Source organism: Castor canadensis, chromosome 12, assembly GCF_047511655.1.
Source record: "Castor canadensis chromosome 12, mCasCan1.hap1v2, whole genome shotgun sequence".
NCBI classification, from domain to species: domain Eukaryota; kingdom Metazoa; phylum Chordata; class Mammalia; order Rodentia; family Castoridae; genus Castor; species Castor canadensis.
Genome location: NC_133397.1, coordinates 48,276,905 through 48,297,369, shown reverse-complemented (window position 1 = coordinate 48,297,369; position 20,465 = coordinate 48,276,905). Strand labels below are relative to the sequence as shown.

General features: G+C 38.5%; 1 non-coding gene across 1 annotated transcript; it reads right to left on the bottom strand.

Annotated features, from left to right (window-relative positions):
- Window positions 1–217: 217 nt before the first annotated feature.
- Window positions 218–289, bottom strand: LOC141415256 (small nucleolar RNA SNORD56). Its single transcript, XR_012440250.1, has one exon. It is a non-coding gene; the product is annotated as a small nucleolar RNA SNORD56 (small nucleolar RNA).
- Window positions 290–20,465: the final 20,176 nt, after the last annotated feature.

Here is a 20,465-nt window from a genome sequence, read left to right as displayed (position 1 = left end):
TATGTATATACACTTTAAGAAATAATTTTAATGCTTAAAGAATGATTTTCCCTAGTTCTTAGAAAATAATTTTATGTAAATTCAGGTATATGGTAGACAAAGTATATTTCATCAACCCAAAAATTCCAAAGGAGTTATGCCTGGTCTATAAGTCAGATATTCAAATCCACTCAACCCAAGCTTCACAAAAGGTTTCTAGTATGTTCCTTTTTCAGTTTCACTCAGACCCAAAGTATCAACACTTACTAGGTGAACTGCTGTTGATGAAATATTCTACCATATTTGGTATTTGAAGGATGAGTCAAAACACAATGAAATAAAATAGTACTATAAATGTAACTCTAAATAAAACTAAATGTTTTCCATCCTATCTAAAATAGATTCCTAGCCTCATTATTTAAAAAAAAAAAATCAGAACTTCAACTTTGTGGCTTTCATTTTGGGAAGAATAGAAATTAAGGCATAAATAATGCAGATGAAGATAAAAAAGGAAATAAGAGAAAGAGTTGTCAAGCATACAAAATACCTAGAATAATGTAGCAAAACAATACAGGAATCTGGGCTTTTCCTCATCTAAACTACTATGAAATACTGAGGATACCATTTAACCTTTGTTTTTGGTTAAAACATCTTTAAATAGAGTCATCTTTTCTTCATAACAAATCTGCATTTCTCTTTGAAGCTTTCATGAAGACATTCCAATGGATGTAACAGTGATTTTTCTCAATAAAGAAGAAGCAAAGGTTCAAAGGCAACTTTGACCTTACACATAACACTCTACAGGACACCAGAAGGCCTGCCTGCTCATAGACAAAGAGCCTATAGGGACTTGTGGGGCAATATGAAAAGGCAGGTTCAATTAGCCTCATGTCACCTAAAATGTCCACTAATTTGTTATGTTAGCAGAGTTTCTCAGGGGATAAGGAATTCTAAAAGGCTTCTATTAATAAAGTATGAAACATATTCATACTAATCATTGTTTTAGCAAGCTAGCTCACTGTACCTGGCTGAGTGCTGATGTATAAGAGAAAGTGACATGGAACTATTTCAGGTCAGTGAATATCCATCCTTATTATGGATAGTAAGGTTGGGGAACAGAGTCAGAACATGGGGTATTGTGTCAAAGCAAATCTGTGGGGGGTGCTAAGGGTGGGGTCCTTAAACAAAACCATGGGGGAACCAATCATATTGTACAAGATACTTGAGACAGAAGAGAACCAAAGAACACCATTTTCCTGCTTCACCACTTGATCTCTTAAACACTTTCCATTGCCAGAGGAAAACTCGTCGATAGCATAATAGTATTGTGGAGTGTATGAGAAGAAAACAATACGTTATAGTACTGTAAAATGTGTGCCTTTCTATATTTGGGGAAGGGGACTATTTCTTTTAACTCTGTGCCCTGTTTCCTGTCTTCAAATACTAATTGTATTTATTCCTAATTCCTTATCTGTGTTAGACTGCAGCAGGTCAGGCATAAAATGTGGCCCGTCAGGACCATTCCCCCTTAACATTAAACAATCAGGCTGAGGGGAGGGGTGGCAGGAACAGCTATTCTTGTGTATTTCTAAAATGAAAAGCCACAACTTCCTCTATTTGAAGTGTCAAGCCATTCCATGAACTAACACTAGGATCAAAACCAGATGGTTAGCTGTTTAAAGATTACTCTGTTTTTTCCTGAGGAAAAAAAATGTACCCTAGTTAGCTCAAACACTATAATTTTTATCTTGAAAAACAAAAAGCTCCTTAAAGCAAATATTTCACCCCAAAAAAATCATAATTTGCTTGGGTAGAAGGGAGGGGTAGGATATGAAAGGAAATAGGAAATAAATTGGGGTTTATGTGGGGGGAGGGCATAAGTAATTTGAACTCACACATGGATCTTTACCATTAGTAACTGTTGTGCTATTCTGAAGGAGAGCACAAATGAAGCTAGGGTTGAAAAAATTCAGGATTGACTTGAGATTAAAGCACTAATTCTAACACGGGTGGAGGACAGGGTTCAGAAATACTGGAAAGCTTTGTTTTCCTCACCCTGTGTCTTGGAACCGCCAGATCAGAAGTTGGCAACTCTAGATTAAACATCATAACAGCTGGGATGAGGAAACTCTTCACAGAAGGGCCACCCCAAAAGTCAGGAATGAAAAAATGCTAGAGGAATAAACACAAGGAAATCCCTCAGGAAAACATATCTGGCCACTGGGTGGGTATCAACTTTGTGTCATACTTGGTACACACTGGAATTTCTTCCTTTAAAATAAAGATTATGTTCCCTTTTCAGAAAGTTGTCTTTTTTTTATGTATTTATCACCTATCTTTCCCAGAAACTTCAATTCTATATATATATGGCTTCTAAGGCTTTCTGTTGAGAGGGAAAATGAGCCTAATCCCCTCATCTAGGGTTAAAAACTCTCCAGTAAGAGTCACTGGATAAAAAGAAATGGTGAATTATTTCTCCTTAACAAGCAGGTGGTTTTTCTGTGACATCAATACCCTGAAGGGCACATTATTAAGTCCTCCTGGAATGTCTTAGTGGAAGCACAATAGATACCCTGCCTTCACTCTGCATCCATTTTCTATGCCTCGGTCTAGTTGAACCCCTTTCTCCGATGCCTCAGCTTTCAAATTTCTGTCATCTTTTCCCCAAAAGCATAGCATTTTTTTAACCACAGAAAAGCTATTTCTACACAAGAATTGTGCACTGAATTTGGCTGTGTTTATACCTTTGGCTTCACATGTATTAGTCTCCTTCCCACCCTCTCATGTGCTGTGAAAGCTTTTAAGAAAGCAGACAGGGGGAAGCTTAATCCAGAGGGGGACTGAGAAGACCCCGGAAATAACCCTGGACCAAAGAGAGTTAAAATCCAGGACAGAAAGAGAATCCAAATAGACAACTAAAAATCCTTAATTGGGCTTTTTAACCTTAAAGAGAAGTCCAGAAAAACAAAGCATTCATACATAATTCATGTCTCTTTCCCCTTCAAAATAGTCCTGAAACAAGTGTCAGTATTAAGGACTGAAAAGAGGCTCAAAGGACTGAAGGTATGGCTCAAGTGGTAGAGCACCTGCTTTGTAAGTGTAAAGTCTTGAGTTCAAATCCCAGCCCCACCAAAAAAAAAAAAATGAGGATCCAAATAGGCAGCTAGAGTATCTGCTCCTCAACTGAGCTTTTTAACATTAAAGAGAAATCCAGAAAAACAAAGCTTTCATGTACAATTTATGCTATGCCCACTAATGAACAATGAATTCTCTAAGCAAATGTCAGAGAAAATACTGGAATGTGTTGATTTTAAGTTGCCATTGTGGATGAATATGTTTCTTCTCTCTACTAAGAAAGAAGTAGAGTTCAAGCATAGTAGATGGGGAAAAGGGGGATAAAGGAGAATGGTGGAGGGGGTGAATTCAACTATGATATATTGTGAGAACTTTTATAAATGTCACAATGTCATGTACCCCCAGTACAACGACAGTAAAAAATACATTAAAAATACAGTAGATGATATTTGTGTTGAGACTTTTTTTTCAACTGTCTTTAGGAGAACAAATCAATGGAATATGGCACTAAAAGATTTTTCTGGAAACTCTGAAGAATATAAGCTAGTTATTGGACAGAGCTTTCTGGAAAAAGTAAATGTGAGCTCCTTTAACCAGGGAAAGGCTATATAAAATACATGGACACTGACTTAGCAAGCAAGCATGTTCTGGATGTGAATTCTGCTTCTTCCAGTCACCTTATCAGTAATCTCAGGCAAGTTAGCCTCTTACACAAACCCTGGTTTCTCAACTTTAAAAATGGAGGTAATATTAACCTCCTCAATAGCATCACTGTGAAAATTAAAATGAAATACTGTATGTTAATTCTGGTTCTCAAAAAACCAATAATAATAACAATAATAGCTAATAATCACTAAACTGAATCTAGTGATTACTACGTACCAGGCATAGTTTATGTGTGTTCCTAATTTAATCTTCACAGCAATCCTTTGAATTACATAATATTAGTAGCCATATTTCACACATGAGGAAACTGAAGTGAAGTAATTTGCCTGTGCTCCACCCTTTAGGAAGGAGAAGAGATAGAAGTCACATCCAAGTATTCTTACTCACCATTCAACTTACGGTTTCTCTGCTATAACTGCTACTATTGCTACTACTGTTCATTATTCATCAACATACCACAGTACCTAACACAAGCCTAGCGTTATGGGCATTTCATAAATACTTCTTGAGTTGAATTTAATTCCTCACCATTTCTTAGAACTGAGACAGGAAAGAAGGGAACAATCTACTCAGAAAATTTGTATTAATAACCACAATATCAAAAGCATGATTGTCATTTTTATGGCAGTACTAGGATTTGAACTCAGGGCCTCACACTTGCTAGTCAGGTGTTCAACCACTTGAGCCACTCTGCCAGCCCTGTCTTGTGTTGGGTAGAGGATAGGGACTCACAGACTATTTCCTAGGGCTAGCTTGGAACCTCAATCCTCCTGATCGCTGCCTCCTGAGTATCTAGGATTACAGTGCTCATCTATGATTGCCATTTCTATGATTTGTTTTTATTAATTGAGTGAACTGAATGGGAGTTTAAGTAATTAGAGTATACTCTAATATTCATGTGTCCCAAGAAAACTACAGACCAATATTGTTTATGAATACAGATATTAAACTCATAAAAAAAACTAGCAAAACAAATTCAGCAACATATAAAAAGAATTACACAGCTGGGTGCTGGTAGCTCACACCTGTAATCCTAGCCTCTTGAGCAACTGAGATCAGAAGGATAACAGTTCAAGGCCAGGCCAGGCCAGGCAAACAGTTTGTGAGACCCTATCTCAACCAATGGCTGGGTGCAGTGAGACTCACCTGTCATTCCAAGCTACTTAGGAGACTAAGATGGGAGGATCATTGTTCCAGGCCAACCCAGGCAAAAAAGTTTGAGAGACCCCATCTCAACAGAAAAAACTTGGGCATGGTGGTTCATTCCTGTCATCACAGAACCAGCGGGAAGCTTAAAATAGGGGGCTTGCAGTACTGGCTAGCCTGGACAAAAAGCAGGACCCTACATCCAAAATAACCAGAGCAAAATGGGAGGCAGGCTCAAGTGGATAGAGCACCTGCCTCACAGCACAAAGGTTTGAATTCTAACTCCAGTACCACCAAACGAAGAAAAAAAAAAAAAGGAATTATACAGACAGGTGTGGTGGATCATGTCTGTGATCCCAGCTCCTCAGGAGGTGAGATGGAGAATGGAAAGGCCAGGCCCACCCAGACAAAAGTTAGGAGCAACCCCATCTTCACCACTAACTGGGCATGGTGAGCATGGGCCTGTCATCCCAGCTAAGCAGGAAGCATAAATAGGGAGATCACAGTCCAGGCTAACTTGGGTAAAAGCACAAGACCTTACCTCAAAAATAACTAAAGGGATAGGGGCTGGGAGGCATGGCTCAAGTAATACAGTGCCTACCTAGCAAGACTGAGGCCCTGAATTTAAACCCCAGTACTGCCAACAACACATACACACACACACACAGTAATCACGTGGAATTTATGAGCAGCACAATGGAGACTGGGGTATGAAGATGAGCCTGGTGTGTGCCCACTGAGAAGGCAATTTGTCCTTGTCTATGGATCATAATCTTTGTAGCAACTCTCACAAAGTTGCAGAGGGAAGGCTTCTTGATGGAAAAGTGGACCTGAAAAGTCAGTCAACATACACAAGTATGGTAGTAGTCAGAAATTAAGGCATTCCCAAAAGGACTTGAGACAAATCCCTAGTAGACATCAAGGGCATACCATATAGAATACAGTAACTGTGAAAACTTAGAGCAAGTCAGTCACCCAGTTAGAAGACCAAATAAATTACTAAAAAAAAAAAAAAAAAAATCACCAAAAAAATCTGTTGTACACTTTCTAAAACCAGTTTGTCTTTATCTTATGTTTCTCACTTGTGATATGTTCATGGTTTCCTGTCTAATTATCTTCAGAAATTTTGTAAAAACTGTTACATTTTTGCCTTTTCAAAAATAGTAAAAGAAATTGAATCTCAAACCTACCATAACAAAAGGATTTAAAATGTGCATGCAAAAAACTTGAAAGTACTTTGCATTGTCACATTGACTTAACCACATTACAGAGTAAATATTATGTTCTTTTAACATCATAAGAGTAAACTAATGGCTCAGAAACAACATGTGGTATCTGACTAAATTAGCGTTACTATGGAAACGTGATATTTTTCAATTTCCTGACACTTAAGGTTGATTTCAACACTGCAATGTGCTGTGTTTTCCACTTCGCCATTATACTGCAGTACAACAGAAATACATGTTGCAAATCAAAGCTATTAAAGACTCTTTTTTTTTTATTCATATGTGCATACAATGTTTGGGTCATTTCTCCCCCCTCCCTCCACCCCCTCCCTTACCACCCACCCTGCCCCTTCCCTCTCCCCCCCACCCCCTCGATACCCAGCAGAAACTACTTTGCCCTTATCTCTAATTTTGTTGAAGAGAGAGTATAAGCAATAATAGGAAAGAACAAGGGTTTTTGCTGGTTGAGATAAGGATAGCTATACAGGGCATTGACTCACATTGATTTCCTGTGCATGTGTGTTAGCTTCTAGGTTAATTCTTTTTGATCTAACCTTTTCTCTAGTTCCTGGTCCTCTTCTTCTATTGGCCTATTAAAACCAAGAAATAAAAGTAGGAAAAACTATATTCTTCTCTTTAAAAGTTCAGTCATATGTCGTCTACGGTTCATTCCTTAACCCAAGTCCTCGTCTGGCTTGTCTTTACTTTTCCCAACAGTTTGCTGGCAAATTTACAAACGCCAAATAAATAGAATTTTTCCACTATCTAATTCTGAATTTGGCAGGGAAATTCAATGATGAATCTATTCCTACCTCAAGAAATGTTTTTTATATACATTTTACTCCCCACACTCAAGTCTGTAGACTAGAGAAATAACAAGACTTCTTATTGTGAGGGGTTTCCATCATGTCCTCAAATGCAAATCAAGTCTTAATCACCAAAATCTCAAATAGGAATAATCAGATTTTTTTTCTACCATGTTCCATCTTGAATTCTTTCCAGGCTATCTGGGAAGCAATAGTGTAGACTTTATCACTGTATAGAGGACATTCCTTCATACCCTAAACTAGCAAAATTCCCTCACAATAGTAGATAGTGCTATAAGCTCACAACTTCACTTACTCCATAAAATGTACAAATTTTTCACAGTTCACACAAACTTTTAACCAGCTAAGTTGTGTAGGATTTATAGTCATAAAACAATTTCAACAATATTTTTATTATCTCAGCTACGCACAGGTAAGTGAAGGGTAATTGTTATCCAAAATGCTTTCTCTAGCAAGTTTTTCTTACTTTTTTTATTTAAACTTAGTTCCAGTTATTCTCTACATACCAAGTTCACCTTCTATTACAAATCTTTTTGAAACAATCTTAAAAGCTTATTCATTCTAGCTTGGAATTAATGCCAGGGAAGTAACATACCATGAAGCAACATGTTTGTTCCATGTAGGTGCCTAGAAACAACTTATAATTTCTATTTGGAAAGAGAAAAAACTGGGTTATAAGTGGACTTTTACTGTGAAAGCTGTCAGCATTTTTTTTAAAGCATCACCTTTAGTTTATGTGAGAAAATTTGTGCACAGGGTATTCTTTTTAGAAGAATTATGAATTTACAGTGCATAGTGCTTCCAAATTAAGTTTTCCAAAGAAATTTTGATCAAAAAACCTTCAATGATCCTCTTTCTTTCTTCATTTTACTGACTAAAGTTTCAAAAGGCCCTCCACAGTCTGGCATCAACTAATGGCTGCAACCTCACTTTTGTCCTCTATCCAGATTCTCTTTTCGAACCAGGGCAGGGAGAACTTAAAATTCCTATCCAGTAGGATATACTATGTGCTGTAGATAAGGAAAAGCTGTATATTATATTCCAGTCTCTTTTTCCAGTGGGAGTTTATTGAAGTTACCATTTTCTTTTGCCACAATTTTTTATTGGTTGTGTTGGAAGTGGACTTCTTAGATCATTAGAATGGAAACAGTTGTATCTAGAGCTGATGATGAAGAAAGGACAATATCCAGAGATACTGGACTTGAACTTGAATTAGATTTTGGATTATCTCCCTTTACAGAAGGGAGATGTCTTTAATAAGGAAGAGGGTATGTATGGACCCTGAGTAACCCACGATATATTATAGAGATCTCAACGTGCTATCTACTCCATTCAGTGGATCAGCCATGTGTTTGAGTGGCAGCAACTCACATCTCTAGCTCTAGATGTATACTAACTTGCCTATGCCAGTCATCATCATCCTTTCCCCTTTCAGACAGACATTTTTTCAGTAACCTAGACTTCAGCCATTCAATAGCTGCTATTCTTCCAGCCTCCATAGTTTTAAGGATGGCATAATCAGAGAAAATCTGAGATCTTTTGCTCAATGGTTAAAAGAAACAACTGTCTTCTGGATATAAGCAAGAAATCCTATAAGCCAGGTAAGTTATCCCCCCTCCAAGATGGTCTCCAATGATCCCAGTCTCTTGGCATTTATACCTTTGAATAATCCCTCCTCACAGTGTATCAGGATTGGCAGGGTTTGACCTGTTTGATCAATAGAGTAGGGCAGAAGTGGTGGTATGTCACATCTGAGATTACATTATAACATCTCTCTCACTTTCTCCTTCCTTCACTTCCTCCTTCCTTCCTCCCTCCCTTTCTCTCCCTCCCTCATTTTTTCCCTCTCTACCCTTCTCTCCCTCCTCTCTCTCTCCCTCTTTTTCTCTCCCCTGTCTCTCCTATCTCTCCCTCCCCCACTTACTGTAGAAGACAACTGCCTTATCATGAGAGACTGTAATGAGAGGCCTCTGACAAGGAACTGAAGCCTCATGAGCTAACTTGAAGTGAATCCTCCAGCACCAATAAAGGCTCAGATGACCACAGCCTGACTGATGTCTTATTTACCACCTTGATCCTAAGATAGACAATTAAACCAAGACATACCTAGATTCCTGACATACAGAAACTGAGATAATAAATTCTTATTCCTTAACTTGCTAAATTTGGGAGGAACTCGCAATGCAGACACAGACAATGAATGTACCTGGGAAACCATCTTGTAACCAAGAAGAGCAGGCTGTAAAGGTCACAGAAAAACCAGAGTTGCAATCCTAATTGACCCACTCCTGTCCACTCTGCCTCTAGTTCTCTTCAGTCACATGAACAAATAAGTATGCTTTACTTTTTAAGCCAGCTTGAGTTAGCTTTCCTATTCTTGCAAAATAAAATATACTGATACAAAATTTGTTTGGGGTACTCAACATTCCCAAATATGACTTCCAAACTACCCTGACCTCTGCCTGCTTACTTATTCTCACCAGCCATTCATGACACTATTTAAGCCTCACCCTTTCTGACCTGCAACCAGTGCAGAGGGTCTCTAGGCAATGCAGTCATAAAATTATTTTGTTCTCACATACTCATTTGGCATTTGGCATTCACCACTCTATCTTTCGTGAGTACTTGTTTGTCTAGATTGTAACCTCCTTGAAAGTAGGGACCTCAAATGTCTCCTTAATTCCTATTTATCATAAAAAGCACTTATTAAATACTGCCTGTTTGATTGAATCTATCAGCCTATCAGTCAGGATAAGGAATAAGTGGATTATCTGACTTGGAATCACAGATTTTCATCTAGAAAATAAACTGTGACAAAAGGAAAAATTAAAAAAAAGAAAGATTAGCTGTTTTTGGTTGACCATTATTTTCTCAGTTTCATAACTTGGAAACAATAATGATAGATTTTTTAAATGCTACTTCATTCCTAATAATACCATCCTATAAAACTTTTTGTATATTGAAAAAGGATGCAAAGTTGTTCATATATACTGTGGTTATTACATATATTTTATTATGCATATGTACTATCCATATGTAACAATCCATTCTGAACAGCCAGAATTCAGTACTGTACAAATATAAAATGTCTTTTCCACCCTTGCTCTGCTAAATCTCCCTTCCCATCATTTAACAGCAGCTTTGAAGTGACTACCTTAGTAAGAAGTCCAAACCCCTTTAAAAACCTCATTTCCAGCTCCTTCCATCCTATACATAGATTAGGCATTTTTGACCAGAGTCCAAACTGGAAAAGGAAGATGGTCTCCTTCTCTAGAGTGGTAGGCTCCTGGTGAGGCTGGGTGATAGAGGCAGAGATAGAAAGGGACAAGTATCGTCTATTAGGACTGCAGTCATCGTCCTATCTTGGTTGATGCTGCTAATCAGCCTCTGTGTGCAGGGCATCCCCATACCAGTTCTTCCAACAGATACCTCTGTGAGAATTCTATTGGGGGGTCTCCCCAGGGCATGTTTGCCTAATATAGAAGTGCCAGTCCGCCTTGCTCTTCCACTGCTCCTCAGTTGCTCCCATGGCATTGTCTTGACAGCTTCTTGAGTAGGGTACTGGCAAGTCAGTTCAAGTCTAGTTACCTTCCATGGTGGCCTCTCCATGCCTGGGAGACCTACACAGCATTCCATGCCAAAAAAGTAGGTAAAGAATCCTCTACTGCCTCTGTTCTCTTGGCCTCATTATCTTATTTCACTTCTGCATTTCCTTATTTTCATAAGCACTAGAGTGAAATTGGCTAGTTGGATGATTAAGAAATAAAACATCATGCTTCTCCTTTAATTGCAGTCTCTGTAAATGACCCTCAGAGCATCCTATCTTTGGGTTACAAGGGAAAAACACTGTTCTTTTCACTAGGCCAAAGACTCATGCCTCTAACCTCATGTCTATACCTCTGTTAGCCAAAAGTTTAATGGCCATGGGCATGAGGCTGGGTCTCAGATGATGATTAGGGGAAAACAGAGTCAGTTTGTCTGACTCATTAAATCCCGGAGGTGGTACCTGGCTTCCAGTATTTAGAATGAGTTCCTTGGTGCCTCTTTGTCTTTAGCTTTGGAAACTTTCTCTAGGAAAGAACTGGATTTTGCCTCCATATATTTTTGTCAAGCTTACCCTCTACTACTTTGGTGGTCTTTTAATTCTCCATGACTATGTTTTCTCACTTTTTAAATGAGAATACTAGTTACTTTGCTAATCAGCTTCAAACAAATACATGCTAAAAACATAATTACATGAATTTTATTCAGTATTTAGGTTGTATCTATAGAAGAGTATTCAATAAAAAAAGAAAATCAGTTATGCCAGTTTCTTATAGTCCTAGATTGTCACATTTCATGCAGGAGATAATAGGACTATTGTGAAGATTAAATGTGATCAAGGATGAGGAAAGCTTGGCATAGAATAAGTGTTCAATTAATATTATCCATCATTATTATTATTATTATCTCTGTGACCTTAGACAAGTCACTTAAATTCTCTGAATCTTCATTTCATCATTTTCAATTGAGGATAATAATAGAGTTCAGAAGAGTCTATAAAATAATTTATCTGGAAGCATAGGTAAATTTACTTGAAAATGTTAGATATTATCTATGAAGCAAGAACACTGGAACTTTAAAGTATTTTCTTCTTCTAAAATGCATTTACTATTTGGTAAGTAAGAAAAGAAAATGTTTCCTTTCAATAGGGTTATTGAAGTCATCAATAAATAAAACCAACAAACACTGCCTTGCTTTATCCATGAATTCACAATTTCCACATACTTTCTTATTGTTATCTGTTCTCCAATTTCCTCAACTTGTACATTTCAAGCACCTTCAAGTAACTTAAAACAGAAAAGAAATGATAAGACTGAATGGAAAACTACCAAAGAAATCAGCCAGTAGAATTTAGTCGTGGGGTTACTTATTCCAATTCTCAGCATCTAAGATACGGATGGGAAATTTTCTTTCTTCCACTCACCTTTAAAGATGAGTAGTAATCACATCTAAAAGATATTAGCTCCATATTGGAAATTCCAAATATTATCACATCCCTTTCCTGTTGAAAAAGGTATAGTATATTCAGAAACTAAGGTTTGTTTTTTTTAATCTAATTTATATTCATTGGTGGTCTGGCAACAACATCTCAACTGCATCAACCAACTGATACTTGAAAGAGACATAAAACTAAGTTTCTATTTGCACAAATATAGTTACTGATTTTGTGTGTGGGTGTGGGTGTGGTACTGGGCTTGAACTCCTGGCCTACACCTTGAGCCACTCCACTAGCCCTACTTTTGTGAATTGTTTTTAGAGATAGGATCTCACAGAACTATTTGCCCGCGCTGGCTTCGAACTGCGATCCTCCTGATCTCTGCCTCTTGAGTAGCTAGGATTACAGGCGTGAATCACCAGCAGCCAGTAGTTACTGATTTTTTAAGTACAAAACTAAACAAACTCTATAAGATATGCCTTTAAGGAATAAAATAGCAATTAACATATTTGGGCTACTTAAAACATTGAGACTCACAATTATTTCTGGTTATTAATCTTTGAAATAGAAGGTTGTCTTGGAAACAGAATTTGCAAGTGACTCAATCAAGCAAAATATCTTTTGAAAGATCTTCCCTACATGTTTATAAGTCACTTTACCACATAAGAAGAGTTTTCTCATGCATTATTTTATTTGTTGTGTGAGATTCCCTCAGAGGAAAGCAGAGCAGATAAGGTAAATGAGACTCAGTGAAGTTAGTGACTGGCTGAAGATCAGAGTAAGAACCAGCAAAGCAAAAGGGGAATACGGGTCTCCTGATTCCCAGCCCAGGAATCCTCCCTTCAAAACAGACTTCTTCAGTAACCCATCGAGTTATCAGAAATCCTTAAATAGCATCTCATCCATATCCCTGCCTTCAACTAGTAAAAAATCAGCCATCTAAAATTATGCCACAGTATTTTTCACTTATGTACTCACTCATTTTAACATTATGTGCTGAGAGCATACTGTGTCTGGCATTGTGCCAGTATTTGACATGCAGTTGTGAGTAAGCCAGATATGGACTCTGCTCTCCTGGAGCTTATGGTTTAGATACTACTCACATAATGATACAAGTAAATATATAATTACCAACCGTGAGAAATATTGTCCAGAATGAGTACAGCATTGCTTTGAAAGTGTCTAACATAGAGACCATATCTTCTCTGAAAGCATCAGGGATGGCTAGAATAAGAACAAGGAATAAGGAAAGACAGAGCATCCCAGTCAAGCCAGAGACAGATATGCCAGGACAAGAGAATCACATATACAGCAATTCCAAGGCAGGAAAGAAATTTAAACTTATTTTATGATAGCAATTTTACTTAAGTAAAGGGAGAAAGATCTAGCAGCAAACACATCAAACTATTAATGATGTTTCTTCTGGAGAGTAAATGGCGATGCTCGTTTTCTCATTTATGCTTTATTAAATATTCCAAGTTTTCCACAATGAAAAATATAAGCTTTGTGATAAGAAGAAAAAAAGTCAGAAGAGAATCTGACCCAAAAGGCCCTTTTGTGAGAAGAGAAAAAGAAATAGAACCCTCTCCCAATCACTACAAAGTCCAGGAGCTGGGATATGAAGCTGGAACAAAACAGTACACAAACATAATTCTCTCCACCAATTTAAAAAGGCCCTGAACTCTCAAAATGTATGAAGCTGTGAAAGAAAAGAAATTAATGTGCTTTGATCACTTTTGTCAAGCACTATTATACATTCTTTTTTGCCTATACCAGTAATAAACAAACAGTAATGGCACCTCATTCCTACAATTTACCCTGATTGTGTTCCTTTCTTTTACACTGACCCTGTGAGGTGGATATTACAATCCTCAGTTTTCACATGAAAAAGAGAGAGCTCAAGTAATTTGATCAAAGGCATATACCTCTTAGATGGGAGAATTGGGATTAAAATAAAGGGGTTTCTGATTCCAAAGGCACATTTAAGACTCCTGTCACATAGGTAAATTTGATGGGGATTTGTTTACATCTTTTTCCCATAAGAATTGGGAAAGGAATGTTATGTTGCTGGCTAAAAAAGGATAGGCTTGTGCTGGTAGGATAGTGTGAGACCTGTGCAAAGCATTGATTTAAAAAAAAACACTTATTTAATGTCAGGGATTGAGCTACATGTGGTAGCAATTTTGTCTGATTTTTTCTTCATAACAACTTTTATGAAATAGGTATTATTATCATCTCCAGTTTACAAATAAGTAAACTGAGTTAGAGAGGTATAACTTGCCCAATGTCACACAGAGCTGTTACTTGAAGTAGACAAGATGGCATTAGAATCTGTAACCTGCTCATATGCTATACTTCATTCCTCTCCTCGATTCTTCACCCCTATTCTCCACTATACGCAAATGGTCTACTTCCAAAACTTCTTTCCTTAGTCCATTGTCTTTGCTTATACTAGTGAAAGACAACCTTCCTATAAAAGCTTGAAGCAGGTAGAAAAGAACCTAGATAACAAGTACAAAAACATAGTTAGATAGAAGGAAACACTTCTGATGTTCCACAGCACAGTGGGATGACTATAGTTCAAAATAAACTATCACATATTTTATGCAAATCTAGAGGGGAGGAGCTCAAAGTTTTCAAACACAAAGAAATGATAAGGAGAAAGAAATACTAATTATCCTGATTTAATCAGTACACTGTGTGCATGTGTTGAAATATCACACTGTGCCCCAATAATAAATATAATTTATACATATTAAATTTAAAAGATAATGCATACTTTAATGCTTTTTATTAAGTTTCACATATTTCTCCGTTAAAAACAAAAGAAGGAAAGAAAAGAAAGCCATCTTGTCCCTGACTTTTGCCTCCTATTCTGAGACTTACCCTAGAGAAAATATATTCCTGATTCTTAGAGAGGGAGATAAGCAATAATAAATTGGTTATTAAATAATAAATAAAGCCTTGGCTCTGGCTGTCCAAAACTAGTTTGCCTTGTGAAAACCAAAGGTCCAGTTTAGTGAGTCCCAAACTATAGTATACACAAGAATCAATCAGAGAAATTTAAAAAACAGATTGATGGGCCCCCAACCCGAGAAGTTCTGATTTAGTAGGTCTGCCTAGGAATTTAAGTTCTAATAAGTTCCCAGGTGATGCAATGGTGCTGGTGGGGAAACAACACTTTGAAAACTGTTTACATGGTCTAATAGAAGGCAGCACTCACAAGAGTGTCAGCACCTTGCACCACATTACTGAAACTAAAAGTTCCTCTCATCCTAGACTCCACCCCACAACCTACTTCTACAGTAGGTGAATGATAGAGAAGGGTACAGGAGGAGGAAGAAGAAAGAAGTGGAGGGGGAGGAGGAAGAAAATGTTCCCCTCAACCTGAAATGAACTGGGACTGGACGTGTTTGCTGAAAAACAAAACAACTTATTTGAAGGTGGTGGAAGTTTGAATGTTTTTCTTTCTTTAGTATTTTTTTCTTTCTTTTTGGAGGATGTTCTGATTGCTGCCATTTGGGCAATAATTTTTTTCCATTTAATTTCCAAATTTTTTTGTTGTTGTTTATTCGTATGTGCATACAATGTTTGGGTCATTTCTTCCCCTACTCCCTACCCCCTTTCTCTCCCCCCCACCCCCTCGCTTTGGGCAATAATTTTTAATCTGAAGGGAAAAATGCAATATGTCCAAACTTTGAAATGTTAGAGTCACATTAATGCCAAAATCTTTAATTAAATTCACTAAAATATGAAGAATAAAATTTTCACTTTACAGTGTGTGTTACAGAGGTCCCAAACTTAGAGGTGAGTTTAGTAGCACCCAAGCGCCCTCTGGTGGTAATTTAATGCTCCATTGTCCAAAGGCTATAGAAGTGTGTCTTATGCTAAACAATGAATGAGATTTCCATTATATCTTTTAACCGCTTAAAGTTGATGAATATTTTGTGTTTGAAGACAAATATAAAGAAAAATGTCTATCTAGGACAGAGATGATTTTGAGAGTTTGTTATAAGAATAGAAAAAAGCTAAATTTAAATCATGCATATTTTGGTTACTCTTGAAATTTTCACCCACTAGTTTTAGCATCCATTGATGATTCCTAGCTGAATCAATTAATATTATGATGGCAGGAAATATTTTCATTTATATTATGTAATCCAAAACACTAATATGCTAATATAGAAATATAGAATTCTAGTGAACTCAAGATTATCTCAAGTTATGACTATCCTGCTGGTCTCAAGGGAAGTTCCTACTGCTTCTGTGGAAGCCATCAGCCTTGTTTCCATTTATTAGCTTTTTTTTTTTAATGAAAGCTAGTTTTACAAAACTAAAGTGTCCTGACATAGTGCATCAATCTCTCTGAATTTAAATTAGCACAGCACATACCTAGATATTAGAACCAGACCTAAAAGATTGCATTAAGGATGACGTCTAAAAACTAATTAAGCACATGAGGCAATCTCTAGCACATAAGCTGTATTATTATAATAGCAAATGATATCATATCATTATTATCAGTAGAAGAATATCATTGATGTCTTTCTTACCAATCTTTCAACCCATCAGAAGAACTGATGAAAACTTTTAAGTGTATTATATTTTTAGCATAGTAACTGAATTAGATGTAGAATTTCTAGTATTTCCTTCCTTTTGGAATTCTAATAACAGCGCCTAGGGATTCTTGAGTGCTATTTGCTCTTTACAACCACTTTATGGGATGAGTACAACCACTTCATGTACTCATTTTTATGGGATGAGTACTCTTGCTGTTTCCATTTTATACATCAGGAAACTTGGTCTTACACAGTCAATTAAGATCAGGGCAGAAATTTAAACCTAAGATGCCTTTACACTCTTAACCAATATCCGTAGTACTTTTTTCCATTATTTTTTAATCTCCTTCCTGGTAACAAAGAAAAAATAAATAAAGACTCAAGTTGACTTCTACCTGAAGATGCACCACTGACATTATCTTTAAAACTGGTCCCTCTATAAAGGCAGCATGGTCTTCCCGATCCCTTACAGCCCAATCATCTGTCACATATGTCCTGGGCCCCACTCTCAAATGTAATCAATTGCCCAGGCCTTTTCATAACTATTTCCTCCTCTCAATCCTGATTCTTCTCTCTGCTTTCAATCTCCCTACCTCTGATTTATCTGAAATGATACCTGCGGGCTCTCTTTCCAAAGCATAGCTCCATTCATATCATTGTCCAGTGTAAAGCCCAGTGCTTAATACATACAGAATCTTAAGGATTTTCACAACCTGGCTCCAATTTGTCACTCCAGCCACAACCCCCTCATCTGGCTTTCGCATATGCTCTACTCACAAACAGGAAGCCTCAGTTGCTTTACTTACAAACAGAAAGTCTCAGTTGTTCTCAAATATCCTCAGGGTTTCTTTGCCTTCACTTGGACATTTCCTTCCCATTATATTCCTATAGCCAAATCTTACCAATTCTTCAATGTCTAGACTACACCTTCATTATGATTCTATCTTTCCTGATTCTGCAAAATAAAAATTATTTCTCCTCCATGCCATTTATTATTTGCAACATGTGCTATAAGACAGTATTGCTAACAAGTACCTCAGCTTTTGCACAACCAGACCTTGCATATTCTAAGCTTCTCTTAAGCCTGGGAGTCATGCTAGAGTCCTCTTCCTTTACCTTCACTCCTTACTTGAACCACAGAACAAATTCAGTACTCCTTGAGCACCTGTAAGATTCATTCCCATTCTACCCTCTTATCATACTATATATGTTTCCTCATCACTCCTGGAACTATAGCAATTAGTCTCTTTCTTGTTCTCTGATCCTACCCCCTCAAATTCTTCCACCACACCACTGAAGGAAGAATGCAGGGGGTCCCAAAAGGTGATAATTGGCCAAGGAGACACTTCTCCTTCCCAGGAAACATCTGTTTGCATCTGTGAGACATCACCCTCAGGCAATACTCAAAAAGGCCAAAATCCCAAACCCTACCCTGACCCATGGGACCATTGGTTTCTGGGTCACCCTGCACTTCCCACTATGTGGTCTTTCTCTTCTCTTCTCTACAAATAAAATCTTTCCAACCTCTGTTGCTGGAGTCCATCTGTGCTTTCATTCTCAGAGTGGGCTCAAGAACTCTGAGCACCTGAAATCCTGCACATGTCATCTGTGCATCATATTTGGAGATGCAGAAAGGGACAAGCTGTCACCTGAGGTCAGTATAGGTTGTGCCAAACTGGGAAAGGCTGCCAAGGAATGTGACCATGACCATCAGCACTCCGATGGAGTCTGTTCTCCAGGAGAGCCCCCCACCATGGCCTACCTACAGTGGAACTCTCAGGCCGACCTCTCTTTCTGTCTCTCTCTTTCTCTCTCTCTCTCGTTAAGGAGGGATCCCCCCTTGGAAAAGCTCTGAGCCCATTACAGCTGTAAGGCAGGCAATCTGAGAGAACTCAGATGCTGGCTGGGGGCTTATACTGGACTGCCAATGCTGCATGGGTGGAGACAGACTCCTGTGCACCGTGGCTTTTTTATTCCTCTCCTTAAACTCTAATTCTCTCTCTCTTTCAAGATCTGACCCACTTAAGAGGAGATCTGAAAACAACCAGTGGAAAGGAAAGTTTGTCTTCAAGCTATAAAAGGTGTTCTGGCCAGGGCACTCCCTGGTGTCAACCAAAGGCTGAAGATGCAACTTCCTGACCTGCCCTGAGGCTCCAAAGGCAGCTAAATCTTGGACCCTTCCAGCCATGTCCATGTGGTAAACAGACAATCAGATCTCTTATGCTTCCTTCATGGTTTCCATGGCCCGAGAATGGAGGTCACCCCTTGCTTCCAGTGCTCCAGTACTGCCCTTGGGCAGGATCAACCTGGACAATAACCCCTCATATGTTAAGCCTCCAATTCTCAGCCTCTCCTTCCCTTTCCCCAAGTAGTTCAGGATGAGTGTTCCCCTCCCCCCTTCACTCTAAACAGCAGAGAGCTTCTTTCTTCAGGGAGTTTGGGAAAAATCCCTGCAGGCACCAGAAAGTACTAGTCTCTAACTTAAGGTTAACTGTCTTTGTCAAGCATCAGGTCACCTGGTTAAACAGGTTCCACAGCCTTCTCTCAGGGAAAGAAAAAAAAAAACAGTTAAAAGGCAGAGACCTCATGGTCTTCTCCATTTTTGCCCCTTACCAGAGCAAAAGCCTTCAGAAGCTCCCTCTCTTTTCATAGAAAATATATGCCTCACAGGATATATAGGGGGACAAAAGTTTACTTCATTAGGAGTCCCCATCCATGTCTCTGCAGGGGTCCTGCCTCTAGCCATGCATGCCCTCTTGGTTACTTTGATAGAGTTATTTTTAAATTACAAGACTTCAGCTGGTAGAGAACCAGGTACTTGGGTCACAGGGTAAACAGGCAAGTCAAAATAGTTAAGAAATTGGTCAAAGGCCACTTCAGGGGGGTGGCTGCACCTGAAATGCCTAAAAATCCTCCATGACCTTAGCCACAAGTGGCAGTGGCAGGAGCAAGGGAGAGCGGGATGCCCTCTCCCACTAGAGTTTCTCCTCATCTGGGGACACCTAGATAAAAGGAGAAACCTCTGTTAAGGTGACCAATTTTCTCTTGCTTCACTTTTTTAGGTGGGGAAGCAAGCCTCAAGGATCCAGGAAGGATACCCTCTTGCCTGCTTATTAAAACATTGGAAAGATCTTGATCCAGAAATCTTCAGCAAAAGTGACTCAAGTTTTACTGCACCCAGGCTTGGCCACGGTATCCTCTGGGAGATGAGGAAAGATGGCCAGAAGGAGGGAGCATTAATTATAATACCATTCTTCAATTAGATATGTTCTGTAAAAAGGAGGGAAAGTGGACCAAAGTTCCATGTGTTTAATTGTTCTTTTTCCTAAGAGACCTCACCCAGAATGACTGAACAAATGCAGGCTAGATACCCAGACCATGGTAACCCTTTGCAAAAAGCTGCCAAACTCCCTTGAACCAAAGAACCCATCTGATGCTCCATCAGCTCCCCCTCTCCTCCCTTACCCAGCTAATCACACACCAGACATCATCCCACAGGACTCTACCCCCTCTAGTTAATTCCTGGAGTGGATAGGGCTCACATTCCTTTTAGAGTGAGTGAACTTAAAGAAATAAAAAAGGATTTAGGAAATTACACAGAAAACCCAGATCAGTACATCCAGACATTTAGAGAAGTCAGCCAAAACTTTGAACTGAGCTGGAAAGATGTAATGCGATTGCTATCTCAGACCCTTACTGCTCTGGAGAAACAGCAGGTACTAGATCAGGCAGTCAAAGCTGGAGACAATTATCACTTAGATAAATGTGGCCCTACAGGCCTGTGTCAGACTGGGCCCTCATAGTAGAGGGGGGAGAGAGAAGAAAGACAAAGACACTGGATACCTAAAAGGGAACCTTGATTCCCAATTCCAACAGGAGATCAGGCAGTACCTAAGTATGACCCTAAGTGGGACCCTGAAAATGAAAAGATGAATGGAGCCATAACCATTTCATCCACTGCATTCTTGAGGGCCTAAGGAGAGCCAAGGTAAAGCCTCTTAATTACTCC